Source organism: Coptis chinensis, chromosome 3, assembly GCF_015680905.1.
Source record: "Coptis chinensis isolate HL-2020 chromosome 3, ASM1568090v1, whole genome shotgun sequence".
In the NCBI taxonomy this organism is placed as follows: domain Eukaryota; kingdom Viridiplantae; phylum Streptophyta; class Magnoliopsida; order Ranunculales; family Ranunculaceae; genus Coptis; species Coptis chinensis.
Genome location: NC_141458.1, coordinates 107144419 through 107153191, shown reverse-complemented (window position 1 = coordinate 107153191; position 8773 = coordinate 107144419).

Genomic DNA, 8773 nt, shown 5'->3' with positions numbered 1-8773 from the left:
AAAGTAACAGTATGGAAAGGGATCTGTGTATGGAGACATATTACTCAAGGAAGAGTACTTGTCCTGGCAGAATGCCAGAGTCGCTTTGGCATGGAGCCAAATCTTTGCTAAAGCAGGAGCACATTTCCTGGCAGAATGCCAGAGTGGTTTTGGCGTGGAGCCATATTATTGCTCAAGCAGAAGCACAATTCCTGGAACAATGCCAGAGTTGTTTGGTGTGGAGCCATCTGGTCCTTCGGGACATTGCTTCAGTGGAATTAGGATGACCAAATGAATTAGGACAATCATATATATTGGGAGAGTTCGAGTTGTTCGTATGGGTGAGCAATTTCCCCTTAACCATGATGTTAGTACTTTCTTCCTACAAGTATTTCAGCAATAGAAGTGCAGTGTCCACTTCGTCAAGGGGCAGAGTGACAATGTTGATGAATACAAGTTTGTTCTTAAGATATATATGGCAGAGTTGATTGTCTGAAGTGTTTGAGTCAAGTATGATGTAAGATGTGGCAGATACGGATGAACCAAGATGGATGATAAGAGCCCAAAACTGTAGTTTTAACAATATTGCTTTTTGACCAATTATGTGATTAATAAGTAAGAGTTAGTACTGTTATCGTGTTCTTATGTATTTCAGGCATTGGAGTCGAGTATGTGCAGAAATGCATCCCTTTTGCGAGATAAAGGAGCAAAGGTTAGTTGCTAAGAAGTTCTATGATTAAAGGTCAAGATTCAAGGAGAAAAATCCTTTTTAAAGTCCGGTCAAAGCTAAAAAGTCAAAGTCAACGCAGGCAAAAATAGCGCATAAAAGTCGGCAGAACTTCCAAAGGTCGTATCTTTGGACTCATACCTCAGAATTGGGCCCACCTTATGTCAAAACGACCGGCTCGGAACAAGCTTTCTAATGGTCTAAGTCTTGACCTTATAAAAGGACCATAAGTGGATAAAAAGACCATTTAATTCAATTCTAACTGAAAACCCCTTTGTAGACTGAAGTAATGAGGTTTTGGGCTCGATTTTCCGGCCCAAAACATGTCTCCTAAGCCCATGCACGAAATTATAGATCTAGTCTCTTCTATATAAAGAGACTGAGACTTAGCTCTTAAGCTACTTAGTTTTTACTTACAGAGATTTTTCATAGAATTAGTTTTATATCCAAGTAATTAGTTTTAGATAAAGAAATGAATTTTATCTAGAATCAAATTTAGTTTTATAATAAAGAATTAGTTTTTCATTTCAACTTAGTTTTATGATTCAATACTTAGTTAGCTTTAGCTTGTCTTAATTTCATAATTAGTTTAGTCATAAACTCAAGTTCTAAATTAGTTTCAATTCAATATTAATTCATTTCGAATCATATTACCATTGTTCAATTAGATTTATAAAGTTTAATTACTATTCAATAATGACTTGTTCTTATTGTTCTTGTTTTAGAAATGATAATACAATTATTCAAGACTAAAACCTCCATTAGAGGGGTTTAAGGAAGCCTTGATGATGACTTGAGTTTTGATTAGCATGGATATAGTTATAATGTTCTATTATACTCTAGAAAGTAATTAGTTCACCATGAGAATGGGTTTGATTACTTCACATACTAGTTATTAGTTGGTAGAGATTACCATGAATAATTAGGGATTAGAAATACCCAACCTTTACGTGAAAACGTAAATATTAGGATTACAACGTATTCTATGCTAGTTTATTAAGTCGAAATCAAGGTGGAATCAAATTTCCCTAATTCATTCTTATATTGTCAATTTAGTATTGGATTGTCGTCATTTCATTTATCACATCTTGATTAGTTAATTCACCATCGTAGTTAAATTTAATTCCATTACTCTCACGACTTTGTTAACTTACACAAATTAGGAAATTTCACATCTAAACGACTAGGAGTGGAACGAATTCTCTACTCTAAACATATTGCATTGATAACGAGAGTATATAACTTTGATATATAAGCACGAAAATAGTTTTAGTTTTAGTTACATTTGAGTTTAAACACTTATTCGTAGGTAAAACTATCGTTTTTCCTTTTATCAAATGGCGCCACTGCCATCTTAGTTGTGTTTAGTTACATTTCCCTTAGTAGTGTTAATCCTACCAAAGTCCCATTAAACCCACCCACCCTTGTTTGGTTCTACCTGTGGTTCTTTGCTTCAGAACTAATTTTTTCTCGCAGAAATACACTGAGCGCGCCCCGCACCTCATTGGCCTATTTTCCGAGCGCGCCCCGCGCTAAAGTGCCTGGACATCGTCCAAGGTAAGAGCGCACCATGCACCTTCGAAAGGCAAATTTGAAGCGCACCCCGTGCTAAAGTGCCTGGACTTCGAGTCAGCTAAGAGCAACCCGCGCCCTACCTAGTTAGTTAATGTGCATCCCCATTTTAGAGTCTACTGATCTTTTTGTAAAATAGCGGTCGGGTTTTACATTTCGTTCGCATTTCAATAAAATTACAAAACGTTATTTATAAATAAAACTAATTTGATCACGTGAATTTGTGGAAGTGAATTTAGGTGAGAAAATGATGAAAATAAAATAAATAGACTTTGATTTCGGAGATAGAAAATTCGTTTAAGCGAATCATATCTCCGTTAAAAGAGTTAGTCTCAATTTTTTATCCCTAATAACGACTCTTCATCTCTGAACGAGCGTTATTAGCGCATGGAATCGATTCAGAACCCCATCTCTGGTGAACTTACTCGGTTCCTAATTGTTATAATTATCGAAACACCCTCCCTAACGGAAATAATCATCACTTGGGTAAAGTTTCTTCTCTGAGATCACATAACTAAGGTGTTATTCTAATTAACAGAAAATAAAACTGAATTAAAAATATTTTAATTAAAAACTGGAATTAAATTCTTCATTACACTAGGAAAGTAGTAAACTACTATACTCCTACTGATGGAATGCTAACCATTCCATCCGAAAAACTGAAACTAGACCCTTCTATTTATAGTTTTTTAGACGGTCTAGATTCAATCCATCTAATCTAAATCTAACGGTTATAAATAAAATATAATATCCCAGAGAATATTCTAGAAATATTCTAGAAATATTCTCTAGAATAGTAATGGGCTTGGACTAAATAGTAACATAGGCTTTGGCTTTATCTTCATATTCCAAACCGTATGACCATTTTTTGGAAGCTAGATACCGTTGTGTAGAGTTTTCTGCGCTGATCATTTTAGCTGGTCGAATGCATGAATCAGAGTTAGGAGACGGAAGATATCGCCATTTGAAGTTTTCTCCTAACTTTCGGGTTGATTTAGGTCAGTTTGACCAAAATCTCTTCTTTAGCTGGCTTAGGGACTCAAGTTTGGATTCTTCAACTTGTTTCATGGTTCTCTGAGTCCCTGAGCTTTCTTTGGTAGTTTGGAGCTTTAAATAAGCCGACATCAAGATTTCAAGTCCAAGCTTTATTCGGTTGTATTTCATGCTAAAATACGTGTTTTGTGTGTATTTTATCGTTGTCATTGAAACCCTGAAAATATGAAAATACAATTAATTTACATTTATTAAACACATAATTGACCCAAATGTAATGTCTCTACGGGTTTAAAAACACGCTTTTGATACTTATCATCTACTTATCCAAAGAAACTTATAGAATTCAAAAACTTAAGGTGGTTCATTCTGGACTTATCTGAGAGCTCCTAATGTCCAAGAGCTTCTCAGATCACTAAGAGCATTGATTACACTTGCACAGTCTCCTTCAAACAAATACTTTGTCCTTCTTAATCTACTAGCCAACATCACTGCCACCTCTGCTGCCACCATCTCAGCTTCCTCAAGTCCTTGTGCCCTAAACCTTTGAGCTGCTGATCCCACAAGCTGGCTTTCTTCATCCCATGCTAGACGTACATCTAGCTTCTGCCCACCCTATGTCCCTGTGATAAGAGGCATCAAATCTTATTAGTACATAATTGGGTGGTGTGATAGGGAACAAACGATCTAAAGAATTAGAATTAGAGGGGTTAGGAGGAGTAGTCTGCTGTGGAGAATCTCTGAATACTTGAATGCATTTGTTTGTGTCCATGCTGCATTTCCTGAGCATGCTTCCCCTGTGACCATTCTTGTGCTCAATTTTTTTAGCATTTCAGGCCTCCCATATGCCATGAAGGAGGAGGCAACCGAATGTTCCAGCTCTTCTTATTGGTTCCTTATTACTTGTGCACCACTTCATAAACTGTTGTACCCAATCCCTTAGGCTATCTCCCTGAAGACTTTGGATTCTCAAACTTAGTTCAGAATCATACCAAGCAGCTCTGGTCCAGTTGCATTCAAAGAACAGATGCTGGTCTGACTCTGTATTCCTTTCACATAAAGGGCAAAAGAAATCTCCCACCATCTTCCTTTGACTCAGTAGAGTTCCCAGAGGTAGTACTTTCATGTAAAGTTTCCAAAGAAACAGTTTTGTACTAGCAGAGAGTTGGGCTGTCACAGCTTAAATTTCTAAACAATTACAAAGTGAATATTTGAGATATAAATATCTCAAACATCACTATGTTCGATTGTCTAAAACCCAGGCTATGACGGAGTGGATACAACACATACAAACACCTTAAAAACCATATCATAAAATAATCAAATTTAAATAAATACTCCTAATAGTTATCTGCTATCACTTTATTAATAGTCTATCTTCCGTCCAAAAAAAACATCAAACAAACTCTAAGAATAAAAGTCCTCACAACCATATTCTTATGTCATACTGAAAGTGTAATTAAACTACGTTCTTACATCCTTCCCATAAGAATCGGACCTAATGAAAGAACTAACGGACTGCTCTAGGAAAGGATCCAAATCAAATGTCGTGGTTCCACTGCCTTCCACCTATGTTCCCAAGAACACACCCACATTGCCAAAACAAAGCAAACATGGGTCAGCAAAATAGAATTTGCTAGTATGAGTAGACTAACAACATAAAAACAATTCCATACTTTAATTATCCAAACAAACACTTTATATATACCCATAACTTAATCATTCTCAGCTTGGAAGGCAAGTAGTTCCGTTATTTCAAATGGCATAGTTTCTTCCCAAGCAAGACTTCCATTCTATTAACTCATTACAATATCTCATTTTAATAACTTAGAAATTGAATTAAAACTTACCAATATCCACTTTTGTATAAGCGTAAGACAATATCCCTGCACAAAATATTATTAAGTCCTACCCTCCTGCAAACGAAAGTTAAAAATTCTAAATAACATATGTAGATATCCTATAAGTATTCAAATGCAAGTCTAAGAACACCTGCACAATCAAATCAATTTCTCTTATTAATTAATCGATTACTTTTCTTATACACACACCCTTTAGTACCTACTCCACGATTTGCACTCTACACATTTGCCAAATCACACATTCATGTGTGCCTCTCTCCCACCGAATACCACAATATCATAGCCATCTCTGGGCTTTCATACACATATTTCACAGCCTCTTTGGGCATAAAAACTGTCACAGTCCGAATTTCTAAACAATAACAAAGTGAATATTTGAAATATAAATATCTCAAACATCACTAGGTTCACTTGTTTAAAAACCCAGACTATGACGGGGGATACTACACATACAAAACCCTAACAACCATGTTATAAAAGAAACAACTTAAATTAAAATAATCCCAATAATTATACGCCATTGCTTTATTAAGATATCATCCGTCCAAATAAAACATCAAACAAACTCTCAAAATAAAATTCCTCACTACCATGTTCTCATGCCATGCAAAAGGTAAACTACTTTATTACATCCTTCCAATAAGAATCAAACCTAAAAGAAAACTAACGGACTGCTCCAGGCACGAATCCCAATCACACGCCACGGTTCCACTGCCTTCCACCTATGTTCTCAAGAACACACCCACGTTGTCAAAACAAAGCAAACATGGGTTAGCAAAATGGAATTTGCTGGTATGAGTAGACTAACCACATATAAACATTTAAAATCTTTTCTTATCCAACTTAAACTTTAACTCTATCATAACCTAATCATTCTCAGCTGGGAAGAAAGATAGTTTCGTCATCTCAACCGGCATAGTTTCTTCCCAAGCAAAACTTCTATTATATTAACTCATTTTAATAACTCGTTTTAATATCTAAATACTTGAATTAATACTTACCAATATCCATTGTTGTATAAGGGTAAGACCGTGTCCCTACAAAATATTATTAAGTCCTACCCTCCTGCAAAAGAAAGTTAGAACTTATATATAACATATGTAGATATCCTATATGTATTCAAAAGTAAACCCAACCACGCTCGCATAATCAAATCAATTTTTCTTGTCAATTAATCAATTACTTTTTTTATACACCCACCATTTAGTACCTACTCCACGATTTACACTCCACACATTTGCCAAATCACACATTCTTGTGTGCCTCTCTCCCACCGAATACCACAATATCATAGCCACCTATTGGCTTTCATACACATATTTCACAGCCTCTTTGGGCACAAAAACTCAGGTCATTCATGGCACATTCAATGAATATCTTAGGTCATTCCCGCAACATTCAAGGAATACCTATCATATCACTAACGGGCCATTCATGGCACATTCAATGAATGCCCGGGTCATTCTCGCCACATTCAAGGAATACCCAATCATACATTCCCGTACACTCAAGGAATACAACTAACCCCAAGAATAATACCTTAGTTCCTCTTTTTAGGGCACCCAAACAATCGGTCATTCATGGCACATTCAATGAATACCCGGGTCATTCATGGCACATTCAATGAATACCCTTATATAACGCTAACGGGCCATTTATGGCACATTCAATAAATGCCCACCTAACATATGACATCATCAGTCATAAAACTAAATTCCAAAACTTGAGGCGTGGAGAGTTCTAAAAGGGTGAGATAAATTTTGTTTATGCATTATTGGAATTTTATTGCATACATTATTTCAGAGAACGAAGGAAAATCTTGATTCAATTATTTTTGGTTTACACGTTATTAATTTCATGGATGTATAAGTGTCATAACGTTGTGTATCGTAAAAGACTGAAAAATCACAAAGCAGTAAATACACATACACAAGCTAGTATATTTAGAAAGGTCTTAGCCTAAGTCAAACATGCTAATAGTCCTAGACTTATCCTAATAGACCGAATCATAATTTTAGGAAAAAGTCAAATTTTTGGTCAACTGGTCAAAGTCAACCCTAGTCAAAAGTCAACAGTCAACTCTGGTCAACAGTCAACATTGGTCAACCCGGCCTAAACTCCTCTAACCCAAAAGCCCAAAGCCTAAGACCCATAGTCTAAACTTAAGCCCAAAAATAAAATTCAAAAGTTAAAACATATGAGCCCACCATGATTTGGCCCAAGCCCAAATCGAATTTCATTGTTCATCTCCTTCCTCTCATAAAATCTCCACCAGCGCCTCCACCACCGATGCAGCCACCACCGGCCATCTATAACTTAAAATAACCCAGCGGTTTTCATCCTTTTTCAAACCTACACACCTATCCTAACAATTCATGATTTCATCATACTGCAAAAAGTCGCGACCTACACCATTAACACTCTGTAAAGCTCCAATTGTCCCCTCTCCAGCACCCAATCCACCACCAACACATCCACCTCAACCCAACAACAATCTCCCAACAAAAACCAAACAAAAACACTAATCCAAACAATAAAAACGCAGGACGGTTTGGTTTGGTTTGGTCGCCATTGAAGCTCCTCCGAGCTTCAGCAGCCCCACCTCGCAACACCAACAACCCATCTCTCACCAATTATAACCCTAACAGTTCCAATCACAACCACACTAGTCCAACTCACAAAAATAATCAGAACGATTTATTGGTTTAACTTAAGCCGCCATTAACGACCTTTGGAGCTTCGACAGCTCCTCTACAACTCCCAAACCCAATAAAAATCGGCTTACCCAAACTCCAACAGTAACAAGCTTATACCAAAACGTATATAACTAATTAAATTTGATTCAAAAACATATTTTTATTTCATAGGTTTGTTTACACAGTACCCAGACGAAGTCGATCACAGTACTGCAAACTAACGAACAGTATGTAGAATAAACAGTATGTAGAATAACACTAAAGAATAATTGAACAGAAAGTAATTAGCAGATTAGTAGATATCAGACATTAAAGTTTTTAAACAGACTTAGAAATATTGGTTCAGTGAAAGATAAAATATCTACTCACTATTTATAAACCGAACCGCGAGAAAAACCGAAAAGATCAAGTCAATGAAACAAACGAAAACGACGATCTTCTTCGTTCAAAACCTTCTCTTCTTTCAGTAACTCCTTTTTTTTTTCTAAAACTCTCGCTGTGTTTTCCCCCAGAAACTCTCGTGAAAAAACTATATTTTCTAGTTTTTTAAAAACCTCCCCGAAAAACAAGGGTTAAAACTTATCTACTTACTTACGGGCTTTTATCCGTAACTGCTGGATATCCTATCTCTGTTTTATCTATTTTATTATTATTATTATTATCTTTATTATTATTAGGAAAAATAAAATAAAAGACGGGGTGTTATAAAAACTCAGGTCATTCATGGCATATTTAATGAATACCTTATGTCATTCTCGTCACATTCAAGGAATACCTATCATATTATTAACGAGTCATTCATGACACATTCAATGAATACCCGGGTCATTCATGGCACAGTTTATGAATACCCATTTATAACGCTAACGGCCATTTATGCCACATTCAATAAATGCCCACCTATCACATGCATCACCAGACATAAAATATCATTTCCAAAACTT